Here is a 21,680-nt window from a genome sequence, read left to right as displayed (position 1 = left end):
TGGGTCTTAATTTGCTAGAAGCGCACCAGTTCAGAACTAGAGACTTTCCCCACAGGGAAAGCATTCGCCTAACAAGGCAATTCAGGCCGCAGTTTATATTGTTCTGCTACATCAAAGTACTTAACTACGTAACTAATTATTGTAAATATACATACATATGTACATATTTCGGCCTAAAACTTTGGACCTTTGTGCAAAATATTAAAATGGTCATCAGCTTTATTACAATTTATGTATTAATATTTTCTACTTAATTTCAATTAAGTAAGTGTTAATTAGAATATTTGAAAAAAAAATAAAAACTATAAAAAAAAAATCTGCGACGAGGATGGGATTCGAACCCACGCGTGCAGAGCACATTGGATTAGCAGTCCAACGCCTTAACCTCTCGGCCACCTCGTCACTGGTGCGCGACTATCGTACACACTATTAGCTATAACGAATTCTCTTGTTGACGATTCTACTAGCTAGCGGCTGGCATTGCTCGTCGAGCTTATCAAAAAGAGACTATGAATAAAAGAATAAACAAAGCAAAGCAAAAGTATAAAAATAACATTAGTCAACTCATTCTTTTTTAAGTTAAATAGCAATGGTATGAGCAAAAATAGAAATACTTAATATACAGAGAAAATAACAATAAGGTCAAGTGTATACATACATATGTATGTAAATACAAAGCTATGTATGTGCGTTCAACGTTCCTATATAGGCGGCAAACAAATTTAAAAAAAAAATTGCAGATTTGTGAAAAAACAGTTCGCATATCAGAACCACTGATTAAATATGTACATATTTTTGAATTTAAACAGTTGCACGTACATATGTATGTGCGATACTTAGGTATGTCTCTAAACATGTGTCAAAAAATTGTGTACATCGAAAAACGCGGGCATTAATTTATATATATATATATTTTTTTTTTGTTATTTGTATAAAATCCATTAATTTAAGACCGATAAAAATTCTGACAAACATTTTTTTCGATTTTGATTTTTTTGCATACGAAAATGAATTCAACTAAGCGGAAATAATGTTAACACATAAAAAATAATCACATTGCATACCTCGCACAGTGGGACCGTTTCATACAAAAGTTGGCAATAAATAGAAAAAATGGACTTATAATTCTCAATTTGCGTACAAACGCTTTTTTATGAATATCACTCAGTAGTGCTAAAATTAACTTAATCTGTCTACAAATACGCCCAATTCCCATGTAGATGACGAGGATTTTGAAAAACGTTTAATTACAAGTTTTTTAAAACTATTCAAGTTAGAGTGCTCTAACTTGATATATACAGATATACTCATGGGCAAAAAATGGGCGCAAAATTCTAAATTACATTGTATGCAGCTTATATTTATTTATTTATTTTTAATAATTTTCATTTAATATGGTTCGATTCATAACAGAAACCACATAAATAAAAGTTGCAAAGCTTACACAGAGTTGACAAAAATTTATCAAATGGTCGTCAGAATTTCAATCTTTTTATTCAGAATTTAAAAAAAAGCAGTACGCAGTTTTGTAGTAAATTCAATTTTAGTATAACAAGTACAAATTTCAAGTAGCTAAAAATTACCGTTGATTTTTCATTTTTTTTTTTTGCTATGGTGTTGAAAATGAATTTTTTTTTTTAAGTCAACCAAATTCGGATGGCAACTAGAAAGCTTTGTCAGGAGAGAAGGTTGCCCTGGGCAAGAGGGCAGAACCTGCCCTCTTACAGGATTCAATGTAACATCAAACACATTTTGCAACGTGGAAGGGCAACATTTCTTAGAAGTAACGAAATCCTCATTAGATACACTTCTGTATAAAAATGATTATTAAACAATTTCAAATATTTTTGTTTTGTTTTTATTTTCATTTTTTTTTTTTTTATTTGGCTACGATCTCCCACTGTGCCCCGCTTGCCACCACTTAGGCATAGTCACATATTGTCAAAGGCAAAAACAATTGCATAGTTTAATATGTATGTAGGTATGTAAATACCTTTATACTATGTATTTATATATGACGATATGTCCTATAATATGCAGTTACAATTTTATATGTACATATGTATGTGTGTACTTACTTATTTAGGCTCAGTATTGAGTGTGTATGTAGTCAAGTGCAGTGTTGCCGCGAGCTTGCAAAAAATGTATCAATTACCAAACGAAAAAAGTAGCAAAGCGCATCAAAAATAAAAACAACAACAGTTTTAAAATTTTTATTTGAAAAATTAATAACACGGTGTTACACTAATTATGAACTTTTTGAGTGACGTACAAAGTACAGATCGTAGGGTTGGTAGAGAAATTAAGGAAACTGCGTTTAACATTTTTGTAGCCATAACCACTTACAAATTCTAGACTTATTTATTCTTAAAAAACAATGTTTATATGACCTCCCCTCGCACTAAAAAATTTGTAGCTCTGTTATTTTGTACCCAATTTTAAGTTTTTCATATAGCTTTGGAACGAAGATTTTTTATACTATTTAAGGAAATAATAAGTTTTGTGAGCACATTGCAAATGTGTTGAAAATTTTTGTAATAAGTCTGTATTTAGTACAAATTTTTATAATTTTCCCCACTTTGACATTTTTTTCCAAAATTTCAAGAGAAAATAGTCCCTCTCTAGCATTACTTCGAAAAGAATGTTCAATTCCAAGTAAAACTAGGTATCATTTTCAAAAATCAATAGACAATATCGGAAGTTATAAATTTTTTAAAGATAAAAAGATCTAAAAGTACTAATTGTTTTAATCAGTTAGATTGGATTCACTTTCAGGTTTCAAAAAAAACTTAATTTATCTCTTTATAAATATTGTCATAAGTTCATAATATTTTTATGGATTTTAATGAATGATACCTAGTTTTACCTGGAATTAAACATTATTTTCGAAGTGATTACTCAAAGAAAAATGCAAATGGCAAAAATTGTTTTAGAAGTGGGAAAAATAGGTGTACATTTTATATTTATTCCAAAATTTTTCCATATACATATTTACAATGCGCTCACAAAACTTGTTATTTGTTAAAAAAGTGAAATACTATTTTTTTAAAGCCATAAAAAAACTTAAAATTGGGTAAAAAATAACAGATCTAAACAATTTTTAATGCGGGAAGTCATGTAAAAATTGTTTTTTAAGAATAATTTACGAACTTGAATGTGTTAAAAAAAATGTTGAAAACAGTTTCGTGAAAAAGTTCGTGCAATTTTTTTTTATTTTGTAACACCGTGTAATTAATGAAATAATACCATTAAAAATAAAACAATAACAAGTTTATTATTGATAACCCCATTGAATTGGTTTTGCTAACATTACAGCTTTAACCGTTCCTAAACTATACAATTTTCAATTTTGTTTTTATCATATTTAATTGGAAAAAAACGTTGAGCTGCAGTAAAGTTGTGAGGTAAACTCAACATTTTTTGGAGGAAATTTAAAAATATGTTCATTAGTATCAAAATTGGCATTTGTTAAAAAAGTATCAAAGTATCAAATTGCAAAATGCAAAAAGGAAAGTATCAAAAATTATGCAATTGTATCAAAACGGCAACACTGGTCAAGTGTTGTGCCAGCTGCCTCAGAGAGCGGAAATGTGAATCTACATAAATAAATTGGCACCAACGTAACCAATTAAAATTTTTAAATAAAAAAAATATATAAGTATTTGAAATAACTAGTGTAGAACACTTAAAAAGATAAAGAGGACCTAAAGAGAAACCAAAAAAAAAACCGACATACCAAACAGTGTACAAAAACAAACCAACAAACCACCTTCAGCGCCACATTAATTAAAGCTATTTAATGCTGCTTTATAAACCGAGAAATTTACAACGAATTTTAATCGAATAACCGCGTAGAAAGAAGAACAACAAAAAGAATATTGGCCTCAAGCAAGTGTAGAAATTTACACGACATGTGTGGCATACCAGCTAAACATAATTAATAAATTTATATCGAGCAGAATCTAATTAAACCGCATATTTGCAATAATTTGTGCAAATATTTGCTTCAAATGAGAATACAGTGCCTTCAACGAATAATCGTACACATTTTATATTCGAAGATATAAAAATAAGATAAAGGAGTTTTTTAAACTAAATTTTATTGTACCTACTGCTTTGTTTTTTGGTCAAATTTAATTACAAAAATAAAGAAAAAACCATATGTGTGGTCAATCTTTAATCAATTTTGGCTGCTTATAGAGATTCAGCGGAAGTCAAGTTTGTCCGACTATTTGTTGGAGCCACTGTACGTATTTCAACATGCGGCTAAGGATGATGAAACAAACGCAACATAAATTTCAGAAAGTTGGTGCAGAAGCTGTACCGAGAATATATTTTACAAAAAAACACAAGAAATCTTATTACACCACAAATGTTTACCTTTCTTCCTTTCAATTTGCAAAGCAAAATGAAGGTAACATTTCTACTATTTTGTTAAGCAGTATATAACTGTTGTTTTGTTCTAATTTTTACTTTTTAAAAAACAATGTAAATTTAATGTAATGTCAGAAAAAAATTGATTAAAAATACCGAAAAAGTTAAAGGAAACAACCAAACGGACGAAAATCTAGTAGAAAAAGTCCTGAAAAAATCTCGAAGTTTTGAAAAATTTTTTTTGTAATCCACTTTCCCACTTCGGCGCTTATTCCTTCTCGTTTATTTTATTTATTTATATGAAATATAATTGTTAATAATTATCACTAGCTTCTACGACTTCGACGCTTACTCATTCTCACGTAAAAAGTATGTACTTCAAGGCAGACGTTTTTGGACTAACCCATCACCGCTTTATACCAGTTTTAATCACTGTTGTTTTGTGTAGCCACAACTAATGAAGTTTCTATTCGAATTCAATTAATTAATTTAAGTATTTTGAAAATTAATGAAAGTATCAAATTTGATTTAGCGAAATGCATGCGTTGTATGATAAATACGTACGTATCTACATATATATATACAAATGTAGTCAGTATAAAAGATCACTGTTACACAAATTTAATCAATCATATTTTGATGAATTGTAAGTGTTTGTTAAGCGAAAAATTATACTGAATAGGGCAGCACCGAAATAGGTTTTTTAGGTTTAATCTCAGAAATTCGATCACTTCTGGTGGAAGCTCTAATTTCTTCTGGTGCTTTGTGCGTTTATTCAAAGAAAGGCTAGAAATAAGAGGATATGATATGTCCAATGCTCGATAAAAAAAACGTATGTCAAGTTATTCACACGGCTACTTTTTTATATAACCTTTGTTGGCAACTTTTTTCTGGACTTGGTAATATATTAATATTTTTTTTTTTTTTTTTAAATAAAAACATTTTCGTCCATTTTATAAGTGCAGGACGAGATGAAGTTTGTAGTTCATTTAGAGGTTGAAAAAAGTTTAGAGAAAAGTTAGTATTTTTTAACTTTAATTATAAATTTTTTAATGAAAACATTTGTTAGAAACTATTTCAAAATTCACTCAATCGTTATTTGATAACTCATTTACACATATAAGTACATAAATACTTTTTTTTTAAGTTAACTTTGGTGGTGTAGTGGTTAGCACAGCGCGCTACCACTCTGCAGGGCCTGGGTTCGAACCCAGTTCAAACAAACTACAAAAAAAAAAAAGTTTTTTCTAATAGTGGTCGCCCCTCGGCAGGCAATGGAAAGTAGAATGAAAAGTAACTTCTCATAAAAAAAAATAGAATCGCCGTTCGGAGTCGGCGTAAATTTTTAGGTCCCTCCCCTGTGTGTGACAACATCAAGGCGCGCGCCACATATCGGAGGAGAAGCTGGGCCAAACACTAACATATTTGTAAGCGCCAATCTTTATATTATTATTATTATTATTATTATTATTAAAAAACATTCATTTTGCAAAAATTTTAATTTCGCATTTTGACCAATAAAAAATACAACATTTCATACAGTGCAATGTGCCAAATATCATTGAAATACGTCCAGCCGTTTTAGCGTAAAAGAGCAACAAACATATTTATAATATTCACAGTCACATAGCTTATTGATTTTCTATTTTTGCTCCACAATTTGAAAAAATATGCAAAAACAATTTTATTTATTTTAAGTGATATTTCATATATCTAAACTTAAATTAGCTTTTAGTGAAATTTTATTCATGCTAATTTATGCTTGTTTTCTGCAACCATTAGCCAAATTGGAAAATATGAAAATTTGTATGCAAATTTAAAAGCACACAATATACAAATTTAGCATAAAATATTTACGGTATAAGTGTTTGTTAAATTTCGCATATACATACAAAAACACTCATGTGTACGAGTATCTAGTATGTATGTAGATAGCGCAAGGATTTACGCTTTGAATGCTGTGTTTGTTTACTTAGCTTCTGCGTAAAATATGTAGCATCCAAGGAAGAAAAAATTATTGCAAATTTATGTAAGAAGTCTAAGCGACAAAAATTTATTATTTCACATATTCTTTTTACAAATTATGGCAGTGTGTTATGTATGTACATACATGTGTGGTAGCAAGTGGAGAAGAAAATATTTATCTAAGGATTGCAACATTGTATATCGTTTGCTAAATGTTTACCTCTTTTTTGCGTCATGCATTTATTTTGAAGGTTAAAACTTGACAAGCTAAATGTGTGATACTTTCTAATGGCGTTCGTGTGGTCTTTTCATAACTTGCACTTGGAAGGTGTCGATCAATGAGTGAAGAAGGCCAATTACGTATGTATGTATATATACTTCAATGCTGTCATAACTGAAAAAAACCAAAAACTAGAGAAAGACGGCTTTAAAGTTTTGAATTTACAAATGAAAATATTTATGTTTACTCCCATACTGGTTATCGATAAAACTATTGGGGTATTCACAACAGTGTCGTAAGTGTGGTATTGTTGTATGTCGTAAACTTTAAACGCCTAAAAATTATATTAAGGGCGTTCGCAAAGTACCATCAAAGTCATATTATGCATTTTCGCAATGTTAAAAAATAGTTGGTTGTGGTTTCAAGTACTCTAAACATTTATTTAAGCTTTTAAAGTTGACGACATACAACAATACGACACTTACGACACCGTTGTGAATCCCTCATATGTAACTATTACACAACCTTAGCTCGATTTTTGTTTTTTGCTTATGACACTTTTCTGGTAATTGAGCGATATGTAAGTTTCCAAAGATTTTAAAAACACTTTAATTCAAATTGTAAAAAATTAAGAAATACAAATTGTAAAAAGTTAATTAAAGAAATTTTGTTCCCCAAAGACCTAAGGTAAACATCCACGCATCCTTATACATATGTATGTAAGTTGGTGGAGTACAAAATGCTTAATAAGTCGTAGTGAAAAGCTTGCATAAATTCTGTAAAAGATATGTGATATACTAAAAAAAAATATTTAAAATTTCAAAACAAATCAATATTTTTTTATCAACTTCCAGTGAATATGTGCTATTCAGATCCACTTGCGTATGGAAGATGGTTCCGTATGAAGAACTCCACGCATGTGGAGAAATGTAATCGCCATTCACCAGGGATTGGCCTGGAATAATTATTTTGCAGCTGGTTTAAGCAGCTCACAACGTCTGGTTTACACCAAGAGTCCTTTGGGTGACAACCGAACACCCTTTTGCGAGAGGCAATGTGAAAAGGCTAACTCCCAGCAATGAGTTGGGCTTCGGACTTCGTGCAACTTCATAGCTCAGAAAAGCACTGAACGGGGCAAGGCAGAAAAAAATAGGTTTTTGTGAAGACTACTCCAGCTGTCATGTCGAGTGTTGCAAATTCGGAAGGGTATTTTTGGTGAAAGAGATACTCCGTTGACGATAACTGATGTTCACCATGGTTAAAAATATTCTTGTCCCAATCCGCATCGAAACGAGATTCTTCAACATCTCGATTAGTTACGTCCACGCTCGTACAGAAGATGATGATAGGGCGACCAAATCCCAATTCTATGATCACTTTGAATGCAATAGCGAGACCTGGCCGGTTCCGATAACAAAATTGTCCGTGCACGGAAAGAATCTTTGGGGCCAACGAGGGAAATTTCTAGTATAAAGTGATCTTCTATTCGAAAAAACGAAACATTGCGAGCTTGTAAAGAGCTGAACAGGAAAGCGAGATGTATGTTCCGCAAAATAGATAGAGATATCGAAATACGTGAGTACAACTTACGGAAGGTTTCAATACCAGGACGAACTCCTGCCGCCATACGTGCCACTTTCCGCGGGATCAGCCTTCTAAGCATTGGCGCATTTCGAGCGTATTGTGTGAAAGACTGGCACCATAACGCACTCATTGGGCCATCTTAGTGTAGCCAAATATTGGAAAAGACTTGCGAGAACAAGATCGATACACACAGTCTATTTTCCGATTTCAAAGAAGTTATCTTTATGTCCCGATGTCTGAAGTTACCACCAAATATTATACGTCTGTGTAAAATGACGTAAAGCAAAGCCAGCAGCTCCGTTAAAATTGGAAAGACCTGCTCTGCAATGGAAAGATCAGGTGGAGCAGGGCTTGGCTTCATTTGGCATTTCCAATTTTCCGTCAGTTGGTACAGAAGAGAAACGACTGGCGTGCTTTGTTGAACTCGGCCAAAATCGCTTAGGTGCTTACAGCGCCTATCGAGAAGAGATGTATATTCAACTTACCACTTTTTAGGAAGAATTACTGCATCTGAAATAAAAGAAAAAAAAAATAAAAATTAACGCAAGTGAAATATATACTCACAGTTTTATCTAACATAAAAAATTTAAGTATCTAAATAATTACGTCCAGGACGAAAAATCGCAAGTTTTTTTGGGAACTTTCCAGTCCATTACACTATTTTGAAAATGGGAAAATTTTTGCAAGGGAAATGCATTTTCTAAGAGGAAAAATCGTTATTTCTGATGCGTTGATGCTGTTAAACGAACGATTTTCATTGAATAAAATTCACTCCAAAATAGGCCCTATTTTAAACGGAAAATGTCAGCTAAAAAGAATCTACTGCGCTAAACTAAAAAGGGATGAGAGTCTACAAGAGGGCGTAGCATCCCGCAGAGAACCATAACTTTGGAACCATAAGTCGTGTGAGACATAATCTTAATTTGAAAATTGGAGCGCATTTTATTCGTCGTGGAATAAATATGGTAGTAAAGAAAATGATGACTAATATATTTGAAGCAAAGAATTATAATGATCGAATGATTTTTGTTATATATTTGCAAGGTTTCTAAAGTTAAAATTATTTTATTATTTTTTATAAAGATATAGTTCATGCTTTAACCAAACCCTTATGCTAAATCAAACTTTATAATTACAGAGCTAAGAAAAATGTATAAAATTTTCATTAAACAAAGTATTAAAAATTAATGCGATTTTTCAGCCGCTTAAAGCTTGCACTTTTATTTTAATGAAAATTTGTTACATTTTTCTAAGCTTTAATTTAACTTTAAAAACCTTGCAAGTATTTAACAAAAATCACCGAGTACTCATTTCTGCTTCCCACTGTACTTACAAGTTCATTCTTGTTACAAATTTGATTTTAATATTTTTTTATAGGAATATTTATAGTTCATTCATAGCTCATTTATGCAATAATTTAAGACAAAATTCAACAAACCTTCGTAAAAATCTCGAGCTTTTTAATTAGATTTCTTAGAAAGATTTTGAGTATACACTTTTTAACTCATTTGATTCTAGTATAATAAAATGTCAGTTTCAAATGGCGCAAAAATTACAGTTGCACTTTTAGGTTTTTTTTTTTTTGTCGAAGATATTACTATTAATATTTTCTTAAACATAGGAGTAGTTAACTCAGATCAGTGTAGGTAGTGCAACGACGAATAGGAAACAACGGAGCATATTATGAGCATACACAGCACACGTCGCGAGGTTCCTTAGCAAGACGTGGATCAAAGAAGACCTGATGTCGAATAGAGCTTTTTTACAATACGCAGTCGCGGTAACTAGATGACCTGCACCCTCCTCCAAATCGAAAATAATCAAATCTACGTTTTTCTTCCACTTCAAAATAAATTGTGTTTATTCGTTATATGGAAGCAAATGCAACAAAAAAATATAAAAAATTAACGGTAATTTTTAGCTACTTCAGAACCTTGCATTTTACTATACTAGAATTTATTGGGCTACAAAACTGCGTACTCCAAATCTTTTTAAAAAATCTAATTAAAAAGCTTGAAACTTTTATCAAATTTTGTTGAATTTTTTTTTTCGCGAAGTTTATAACTTGTATTTACGCGGTTTAGAAAAACACCTGCTTTAACCACAGTCAGCATGTAGGATTGGGATGTTCGAATAGTGTTTATGCATCTGCATCACATCATAAAACTAAAAGTATTGTTCATAAGGGTGCCTGTAATTTATGCTAAACTGAAATTTTTTCTATTTCATATTTTTATTTGTTTACCCCGAACGGCGCACAGTGGTTTGAAATCTAGGTGAACAAAACTATTTGCTCAAAGACGCTTTGACACAATTCGATGCCACTTTGTTGCTATATGTTTTTTTTGACCTGGCTGAGTACATGTCTGAAGTCAGATTTCAAAAATTCTAAATCATGTATCCAATATGGCGAGCGTAAAAAAAGCACAAAAATTAAAAAAAAAAATCAGTGAATTATGTATATCAAAACAGGGTATTTTGGGGCTTTTGGTATCGCTGATTACGAATCAGTGAATCTAAATTTAGTTTAGAGATGGTAATATAAGGTAATTAGTTTTGTATAGTTGAAGTAGGAAACATTTTATTGTGAATCAAATTTTATTTTTATATCTTTCACGGATGAAAAAGTAGAAAATAAAAAGAGATTCAAATAGTGTTTGCATTTTGTTCTTATTATTTTGCACACAACTGTACATATGCGGTCATGTAATTTTAAAAGTAGTGATTTAACTGTGCAAATATAGCAATTATTTATAAGATAAAAATAATTACAAGCAATACTTAAATGAACATTTTGATAAAACAACTGTCATAAACTACAGCACTTGACTGATAAATAAAATAATAATAAAATAAAATATGTTTATACACAGCGATAATGCATATGCGTCACAATGACACATTTGTCTGTATGCAATCACACATGTGTAGATATGTGAATACATAGTATAGTACACATAGTACATAATATTATGAACATATAAAATAAACATCCAACTCTATTAACATCTCAAAGGCGACAGTATAAAATTAAAGGTGAGCACAAACAGTTGAATAGACAGTCAGCAAAGGCAGGTCGGCAGCAACGCGATTAATGCCAGTTATACGCTTTTACAAAGTTTATGGCCAACATTTTTCATGTCATTAATTCAGTGACAGCGTTGCGCTCATCATGAACGTCAAAAATCAACGTTAACGTCAATGTCTCAACGCGTCAACAGCTTTGTAAATGGTAAATGGTAAATGGCTCACGTCATTCATGAAAAATGGTGCTGTTGCTGTTGCTGTTGCTGGTGTCGTCGAGCGCTAAAACAACAACATGTTGTTGCAACATTATAATGAGAATAATTAAAATTCATTCAAATGGCTGAAAAGGCAGGTGCACACTCTGCATGCAGCGCTTAAAGGAAGTGCAGGTGCAAAACGTAAAACAACATTCATTCATACAACCAAACAAACATAAGTTGCCAACTACGTCAAAACTAGTAACTTTAGTTATGTATGTATATACGTAAAGTAGTCAGTCGGTTAGTCAATCATTCAAAGTTAATTACAACTACTGCACGTCCGTATGCATGCAAAACAAAACTATTAGGGCGGGTAAATTTTTTTTTTTTTTTTGATTATGCGCGCATAGCATAGAAAGATTCTACGTGTAATTCTAAGCAAATTTGCCGAAGAAACCATGGGTATAAAATCAATTTGGAGTTTGCCATATTGCGAAAATAGGCTTCGAAGAAAATGTGAAAATTTTCACTTTTGCGCCCTGTGGTGGAAGTTTTAAGAAAAAAATAATCGCGGAAATGAATTCCTAATACCAAAAAAGCCCTTATAGCATGTTTTTATACAAAATTCAAGCAGTTTTGCACGACCTACTGCAAAATGCTAAGAAACCTATTTTCGAAATTTGGCAAACTCCAAATTGTGTTTAGGCCCATGGTGGTCTTCGGCAAATTTGCTTATAATTACACGAAGAATCCATCTGTGCTATATGCGGATAGTCGACAAACTCTCCCATACACATTGACCCGCCCTAATGTATACATATGTATGTATGTATATCCGAAGCATGCTTCATTCAGTTAATTATGCATAGAAAATTGTGCAGAGTAAATTAACATTTTCCATTCATGGACTAACGCACGCATGCACGTATGCACACGCACGTATGCATACGCACACGCGCAAACCAGCGCATGTAAGCGAACATATAGCAACGCAGAATAGCGCGCCGCAGCAAAACTTTTTCAGCATTTTCCATTCAAAACAAAAATTAATATGAAATAATACGCATACATACATACATATGTATGTATGTACATAAATGAGAAAATATAATGAGGAAAATATTGAAATTAAATTCTGGACGTGCAATAATAACAGCTCAGCGCGAATGCAACAATCTGCAACAGCAGCCAAGAGCGTTAATAACAAAGACTGGAATGATTTTGCATATTTGCAGAGCGTTTCGTTTGGAACTTCAGAAGGAGGAGGCCGTTGAGGAGGAGCAGCCGCAAACGTTTATGCCGCTTTTCACGTCTCGCTACACAGCCAGTTCACGCTCATGCAACGCTTAACTTTGCTATCGTGGCAACCAGTGTAAGATTTGCCAACATTATTATCACCATAACTAAGTTTGTAAACTGTTGTTGGCTATACATACCATGATCGTTAGCGCCATAGCCGCAATCATCGATGCCACAGCCACAGCCACAGCTTTAGCAGCTTGCAGCTGTAGCACAACATCCCTGCAGTGAAAAGGCAAACCAGTTAGAAAAAAAAAATACCAGTTCATTAGCTAGTATGTGCGTACGAGTTCGACAATTTCGCAGAACTTCGTCGCGTTCAGGGACATCTGCATTTGAATGGCCAAAGCTAAAAATAAAACGCAATTACATAGTTGCTTTTCTTATAAATGTCGGATGTGGCGTCACGTGAAGACAACTGATTCTGGTTCTGAGGTCGCAGGTTCGAGGTAGCTTGGAGGTGGTTAAGATTAAGATTAAGTAAAGTTGAATTAATGAAAGTAAAAAAAATTATTTCAATTTAAATATAAATAACAAATTTGAAGATCTCATTGCATTGCAGAAGAAACATGCTTATGGGAAGAAGAAATGCTTGGCCATAAAAAAAAATGTTTAATATTTTTTTGTTAAATTTAAAAAATTACAATAAAAATCCTAAATAAAACTATAATAAAAAAAATTTATAATTAAAAAAAAAATTTGCTAAAAAAATATAAATAAAAAAATATAATAAAAAAAGTTTCCTGTGTCAGGACTTAAACCTGGGACCTCAGTCATGCCACGCGAGTGCTTTGCTCTTTTGGCCATTGCTACTTTTGGAGCGCCGTGAGCAAAAATGCTTTTCACCGGGGTTGAATTGGCAGATTATATCATCAACTGGTATGATGCTTCTAGTATTTCTACTAGTAGATGCTGATGCATAGCTTGACAATTGAAATCTCGTAGGTCATCGCCATGTTAAAAATAGCAGTCGCTAACATTGCCAAAGGATAGAACGTGAACTAGTTGGGCTGAAACGCAAACTGGTAGAATTCAAGTTCACAACTAATAGCTTTCCCTGCAGGTATAGCATAGTGGCCGTGTTAACTGTGAGCGAGTATTTATGTATTGCCATGCAACCGCATGAAAAGGTTCGCTCGCACGTTTATAGTTCAAGGTAGTCTAGCGTGCGGTGTATTCTTTCAGCCATTTCCGCTTGACATCCTACTACCTTTAACAGCAGTTGGCTCGAAGCTTTGCGCGCGCCAGCACACACATCCACCAACAAAAAAAAAGTACAAGCCCACATTGCCGCTGGCAGTACATGCCAATGTGTTTTTTCTTTTTGGTTTTTGTTCGCACAGTGGAATGGTGCTCCAGAAGTTGTGAGTATTTTTTTTTTTATCAATTTCTAGTTACGCATCCTTTGCGTTACGGCTCCTTTCACTTTTGTATAGCCGGTCGCGATCGTTGCATATGCACCGAATTTATTGTAGTATCGGCTCTGTCTTGAGGCCGAGAAGACTTCGGAGGATATTTTGTGTGAATATCCGATATTGATTGGTCTGGCCTAATACATTTATGTTATCCTACAGTGAAAAGTCTTAGAATATAAATTTTCCGCCAAGATCTGTTTACCTTTAATTTCGGCAGCTGAAGGTGTATTGGGCCTTCAAGGTGTAGATACATATTTCACGTCGAAATGTTCCTTATGCTACTAACTAAATAGTTATTATTTTCGATTAAATTTAGCTAAATTGGATATTTTCTTTTTGTTCTTCAGTGATTTCAAAATTTTAGCTTTTACTACAGACAAATAAATTATACAAAATTACTTTTTATGAAAACGTATCTAACTTAAAACGAGTGTACCTGATGTAGCTTTCGACTGAAAAAGAGCCGAAAAAAGGTACGAATATACCTACAAAATCCACACTGATCGGCAACATCGGATCTTGCGCCACGTAAGAGACATTTTTTTTTTAATGCAGAAATATTCCTAGAGCAACTAAATGCATTTCTGCATTAAAATGAAAAGAAAAAAAAACGGACGCTTAAGTTATTTTGGCGGTTAGGGCTCGATATCTCATCATGCCCGTCCTTTAAAATGACGCAGAAACATGGACGATGTCTAGTAAAGATGACTTTCGAGGGTGCTATTCTACGCAAGATCTTCGACCCTGCTTGTATGGACGACGAGTACCGAAGCAGATGGAATTAAGAAATTTATGAGCTTTTCAACGACATGTAAATACATATTTTTGTTCGTACTCAGCCTTATTTTTCAAAGCTACGCTTATATTTATAAGCTTGGGGCGCGCACTTGCCGCGGGTATGAGGCAAATTTTAAATGTATAATTCAGCTGCTGCAGTATGAAGAACAACCTACCTTTCATATATAATCATTTTTATAAGTGACAAATTCATTCAAATATGCGTCCGAATAAATTTTTGTCTCATACCAATGCGTTATGTTTTACTTAACATAAATAAATTAGCTTATTACCTAAACTAAATTTAACTTCTCAAACAGGTGGCAACATTCTTCTAAATAGATTTAGGAACAAGTTTTTTTTACTTATTTCATGTGGCGCCCTCATTGCAGTGTTTTTCTTAACAGCTGGCGGCCTTCTTCAAAAATATTCAAAAAATAAAGCTTACCTCTCTGGGTTGACAAATTTTGAGTAATTTAATTTAACATTTTTAAACGCCCTATTCAAAAATATCTTCTTTTGAGCTTCTAACGTGGGAAACCTATGTCTATATATATTAATATGTTTTATTTAATTTTATTTGATTTCAACTTTTGAAGCAGATGGCAACTCAAACGCCACTTTTGAAGCCAACGTTACGCTATTGGTCCAAAACTGTTTTTTTTTATTCGATGAGTAGTTATGTTACTATGTACTTGCAAAATATGTCGGTCTACCTTGATTTGATTGAGTGAGCGACTTTTTTTCAAGGCTTCTTTTTTCCCAGGCTTCGATATTAATCGTTATTTTGATGGTTTCTCGTGTGAAATATCTTTATTTTGAATAATTCTAATTTTAAAATAATATTTAATCGTTATTTTGCGCTTGTTATATTTTCGATTAAAAAAATCGTTTAATTACCAAAAAACATAAGAAACATTTATTAAACGTTTTCGTTTTGATGCAGAAATGTGTCCTGATGCTTTAGGAACATTTCTGCATCAAAAAGAAAATTTTCAGGAGAAATTTCGCTTACGTCGTTTTGACGGTTAGGGCTTGATATGTCCTAAGGATGGTTAACTTTCAAGGCACATTTATGCGACGTCGTGTTTTCTCCAAAACAATATAAATATAAAGCAACAACGGGCAGGATAGGAAAAAAATTATCTCACGTCAGAGAAGTATTAGTTTAGGAACTCACTTTAAATCTTCTACAAACTTAAGAATCTCATCTACAAATTTTCTACTCGACCCAACATTATTTAAAATATGTTCAAAAATTATCGAAATCGATTTCACTGTGCGCCGTTACTTTGCCGTAACTGCTCGCAGGTTGCTTTCAACCTGGCAAAATTCAGATTTTTTATATCTTGTTTTTATTACTTGTTTGTATGCACATTAATGTTGTTGTTGATATGTATGCGCGGCGTTCCAACTACTACAAAATTTGTTCGTAAGTGCTCCACTAACAAAATACAAAAATGCCTGCACCCACACATTCATATGTACATATGTACATATTATGTATGTATTACATACCTAAAAAAAAGTATGTACTAAACCACCCACGCTCATACAAACATACTCATGCACATGACCACACACCCACAAATAAGAGTAGAGGTCTCCAAGCACTACTAGTATATGGCAAAACGAACGCAACAAACCGAATTCACTTAAGCAACGTCAAGTGGAAAAGTTCTCTGCTCCGGCGTTGCATGTGCACTTGCCTGACTGGTTGGTTTGCTGGCGGTTTAGCAATCGTGGACGACCGTCCGCTCGCTGCCACGCTGCCTCGCGTTTTCATTCATTCAGCGAGTTAGTGAGTTAGTCACACATTTGCATATAGCTTAAGCATGCCTTTTCCACTGCCCTCACCACTTCCACTCCCATCCTGGTTTTACGGACATCCAACTGCAATGGCAGCGGAATTTCTGCGGGGCCATTTATGCAAACAATTGTCCATAGGGTGTGGCTGCCAATATGAGTGCAGGTAAGTGTGTGTTCAAGTCCATCGTAGCATTGGCCCAGCTACGCGCAAATTAGGGACGTTTTGTGCATTTCACGTGCAAGCATATATATATATATATATATATCCTCAACTAGTTGACAAAGTTTCTTGGCCCACGCCGCCAACGTCGACGTCAACTACTATATATGTATGTGTATGGATATATGTGTGTAGTACTTGACCAGGCATGTGCTCGATTGCGCGCGTGCTTTCGACGGACACTGCACGGTTAAGGTGACGCACATTAAACGCGCGAACAAAGTTAAATTACTGCGGAAAAACGAGCAAGCGACCACCTTGACATACGCGGTGGTGTACACTAAATTGTTCGGTCTGGTCTAGATGAGTTCATTAATGCTTAGTAGGAAATTATATGATTTTGGGAAAAGTTAGGCTTCCGAATTTCGAGTGGCAAAATGGGCAACTAGAAATCTGTGCAATTACTGGTAATGCAAGTAACATGAAAAAGTGTTGAAAATATTCTCTAAACAAATAAACGTGTTTTCAACAATTACGTTCATTTTCCTGCAGACCGTGCTGACATCAGGAAATGAACACTTACTAAACAGCATTTTGCCTCACACCAGCAATGCACTTTTTTAGTTAAGCTTAACATTGACAAATGGCCACAGGTAATGCAAAGGTCGGCGTTAATCATTATCAAGCAAAAGAAGACTACACAAGCATAGAATCAAAAAGACGAATGCCCCAAAAGAGACTGAATTGCCTGCCGTAATTATATATGTATGCAGGTGTGTATGTGCATACACATATATGTATTTATGCAGTTGCGTACTTTTGTAGTCATTTAGATTTTTATTAATATTTGGCACTAACTTACAACCAATAAATTTTAGCTAATTTTTAATATCATAAATGTAATGAATGGCATCTTTTGTACATACGAAGGACAGTTGTGGGTGGATTCCTAGACTGAAGTTAAACTTCTTCTTTGTAGTACGCGTAGAGCTCGCCATATTATATTAATATTTTTCTGCATAATAATGAACACTAAGCTCAATCTCAATCCCAATTTTAATCTTAGTCTTAAGCTAAATCACATTCTTTACCTTAATATTAACCTTAACCTAAATCTTAACCTTAATCTTGATCTTAATCTTAATCTTAATCATACCTTAAATGATGTATTGTTATTATTAATCATAATCTTAATCCTAATCTTGATCTTAACCTTACTACTATTATTAGTCATAATAATCATATAATCATAATGTTAATCTTAACGTTAATCTTAATCGTAATCCCAAACTTAATCTTAATAGCCATTTTAAACTTAATCTGAGTCTCAATATTAATCCTAATCTTGATCTAAATCTTAATCGCAATTTTAATCTTAACCTTAATTTTAATCTTAATCTTAATCTTAACCTTAATCCTATTCCTAATCTTAATCTTAGCCTCAATCTCAATCTAAATCTCAGTCTCAATCTTAATCTCAATCTCAATATTATCTAATCTTAATCTTTATTTTATTATTATTTTAATCTTTATGTTAATCTTAATCTCAATCTCACTCTTAATCTAAATATCAATCGCAATCTTAATCTAAATTTTAAACTTAATTTTAGCCTTAATCTTAATCTCCATATTAATCTCAATTAATCTTTATCTTAATCTCAATCTGTGTCTTAATCCTCTTCTTAATCTTAATCTTAATTCTGACCTTTCTTACGTTTTTTCGAACCGATGAAGATACGTACGCATATTGAAAGCAGAAGGGCATTCACAGCATTAAAGGAAATAATTTTGGGAATACTTTGTTCTGGAAATTATTGAAAGAGCACAGAAAATCTATATTCATCTTATAAGCGTGGAGTGCGATCTATAAAAACAGAGCAAATTGAACTGATTCGATTTGCTGGAATACAAATTGTGATGGGCTGTGTTAATTATCTGTAAGCGTACTTAACTGCAAGAGACAGTCTTGTCCTGGATTTTTAAATATACATATATACATTGGATCAAATACATTTTCTGAAGAAACTGTAAGTGATGAAAGCAGCAATGTTGAAGTTATTATGTCATGCCATAAGTCAAGCTTGTAATTTATATACTGATCGCTTTTTTATGAGACTAAAGTTAGCAGACTGCTTGAAATCTGCCAACAATAATACGTTTTTAGGGGCCGCCGTAATGAGCAATCGATCGAAATTAAATTAGATAAAGCTACGGTCGAATTTGCTGAATAGGTCAGAAACGACGGAAAAGTATATACGCACTGTAAAATGGAAAAATTCTAGGGCGGCTACGATAATGACGGAAATTCGTTCCAAAATATATCATTAAACCCAGTTCGTTTGAAATTAGGTTATTGCTGGGTTTTGATGAGATAGAGAACAAGTGGGTTAAAAATTAGGAACACATTCTTCTTAATGTTGCTCATACGCCAGAACCGTCACCTCATTGTTGTCATCAGAATTCAATAAATAAATTATTAAAAAAAATAAATTATAGCGATTTCGTTTCTACATAAAAATTTGCCTTCTCATCGCTCTCTTGTTAGTGTTTGTGCGTAGAGGTCAAAGAGGAGGTTGCATTTTTCAGTAGAAACGAAATCAGCCTTTGCTATCGGGCCTCTTTTTACCTCCCTTTTATTAGCCCGGGATGTAACAATGTAATAGTGATGCGCCTAAAAGATGCAGCGATTTCTATTCTCAAGTTACATACCTGATGACAGTACGAATGGAAATTATAACAGCGAGGTTTTAGTTTTTTAAACTATAATTTTATTTAAACAAATTCCCACCTGATACTCGCATTAGATTTTCGACATGACACGATGTAAGTAAATGTATATATATGTATATTAAAAAAATTACGTATTTTATGAGAAGTTTTTTTTTTAAGCAGTAATTATTCTATTAAAAGCCGATGAGTAATCTGAATCGGCATATAATTCATTAGTTTAATGTAAATTGGCATACAATTCGCCACAATAATAAATAGAACCAAATCATACACGAGATTAAATGTGCAGTTATTAATAGCACAAAATTGTAAATGTCACTGCAATATTTGTTGTTATTTTTTTTATTACCACATAGCGTAATCAGCACGAAAACTGGTCAGACAATTCAAGTGGAAAACGTAAGTATTAATTGCTCGGCGACCTACTGCATACAAAATTTATACGAAGACAGTAGTAAACAGGTCATAGCAAAAAATATGTGCAAGTATAAAAAAGTAGTGCAAAAAATGTGCGCTACCCCCACACAAAATATTTTTCTGGGTTTGAAGCTTTTTTAAACGACGTCATTAAAATATACATACATATGTATGTATGTACATAGGCATGCACTGGCCTGTGAGAGAGATCTGTGAAGGTCTGTGACATAACTACAAACATTCTTCATAACTAGGCAGGGCAGCCAGCTTTGTATTTTTGTGATAACATTAAAGAAATGAAGTAATTAAGAGAAATTTTCAGCGAAAGCGGTCAGTTGAAAATTATGTACAACAAAACATCGACAAAAATTAATGGTTTTAATTTTTTTCAACGAATTTTTGAAGATTTTATTTTAATTTTACTGGACATTTTTTTCGCTTTCCGTTGCAAGTACATAGAGTACAAGCAACTATACCAAAAATATGTATGCATACATTGTATAGTGGTCCAGAAAATAATAGGTGTGCGATATTTTGATCAGTTTTGGCTAATCGCCTTTTATTTATTTAATTTTTATTATATTTCTATGAAAGTCTGGCTAACAAAACCAAATAAATTCAGAATTCAATCTTTGTGCAAAAATTTTACAAATTTTCACTAAAATCTTAAATTTTATAATCACGACCTTTAGAGAAAATTTTAAATTTTATAATCGAAATCTTTAGAAAAAATTTTGGTATGCCGTTTTGTTTCCATTTAATTCCAGTATAACGAAGTGCAAGTTTCAAGCTGCTGAAAAACCCCGTTGATGTGTGGCAATTTTTTTTTTTTTTTGGCAGTGTCCTACATATAAAAGAAAATTGTCGAACATAGTTTGTATGAAAAAATGTGAAACACCTTCAACCAATACATTTCTAAGAATCAACGGGATTTTTTACCAACTTGAAACTTGCATATAAAACATATTTCAAACAAATGGGCGTTTTTCAAGAACAATTTTTAAAATATTTTTTTTTTATGGCGAGATGTTTTTTTTTGTGAGAGTTAAAATTTTTTTTGTATTTTGTTTTCGAAAACTTATGGTGATGTATGTTAAATTTTATTGCGGATCCCGATAGAATGCCTATCCAGAAGTAATATTTAAGGCGACAAAGCCCTAGAAATGAAACACGCAGATTTTATTGCGGATTTAGGCATTTAACGAAGGGATAGTTAACATCATGTTAAGCCCGTTTCTTTAGCTTTAAAGCGACATTAAGATGAAGTCTCTGTGATGAACGGAACCTGAGATATAACAATTTGAAGAAGTATAATTAGTCAGAATCACGAAAAAATCCAAACTTTGACAGATTATATCTACGAAGAAAAAAAAATTAGTCAGAATCACGAAAAAATCGAAACTTTGACAGATCATATCTACGAAGAAAAAAATCCTCGAATACATGTTAGCTTATTTCATGTACAGTGCACATAAAAAAATTGAAGCTAATCGAAAGTGTGACACCGAATTTGGTGTCCGATAAGAAAAAGAATTATCCATGTGTATATGGTGTTCGTTGTTTTTATAATCAGCTAAACTTTTATAAAAAATAATAAACATTAAATAAACAAAAGACAAATGGCCAAAAAACAGATTAAAATATCACACTCCTATTGCTTTGTGGACAACTGTATTTACGTTTGTGTGTAAGGCGCCTCACCC

At 32.8% G+C, this 21,680-nt stretch overlaps 1 protein-coding gene and 1 non-coding gene across 2 annotated transcripts in view; both read right to left on the bottom strand.

Moving 5' to 3' along the window:
- Positions 1-21,680, bottom strand: part of LOC118737645 — a gene marked incomplete in the record, with an annotated part of 155,003 nt that overhangs the window by 93,061 nt on the left and 40,262 nt on the right. The window contains 1 exon segment of the mRNA XM_036468295.1: positions 8,629-8,653.
- Positions 321-402, bottom strand: Trnas-gcu. The gene has a single exon. It is a non-coding gene; the product is annotated as a tRNA-Ser (tRNA).

The sequence above is a fragment of the Rhagoletis pomonella genome, unplaced genomic scaffold (assembly GCF_013731165.1).
Source record: "Rhagoletis pomonella isolate Grant_MI unplaced genomic scaffold, Rhpom_1.0 Rhpom_scaffold_00004, whole genome shotgun sequence".
Classification (NCBI taxonomy): Eukaryota; Metazoa; Arthropoda; class Insecta; order Diptera; family Tephritidae; genus Rhagoletis; species Rhagoletis pomonella.
The sequence above is the reverse complement of the archived record's forward strand: the minus strand, read 5'-3'. Positions and strand labels throughout refer to the sequence as shown.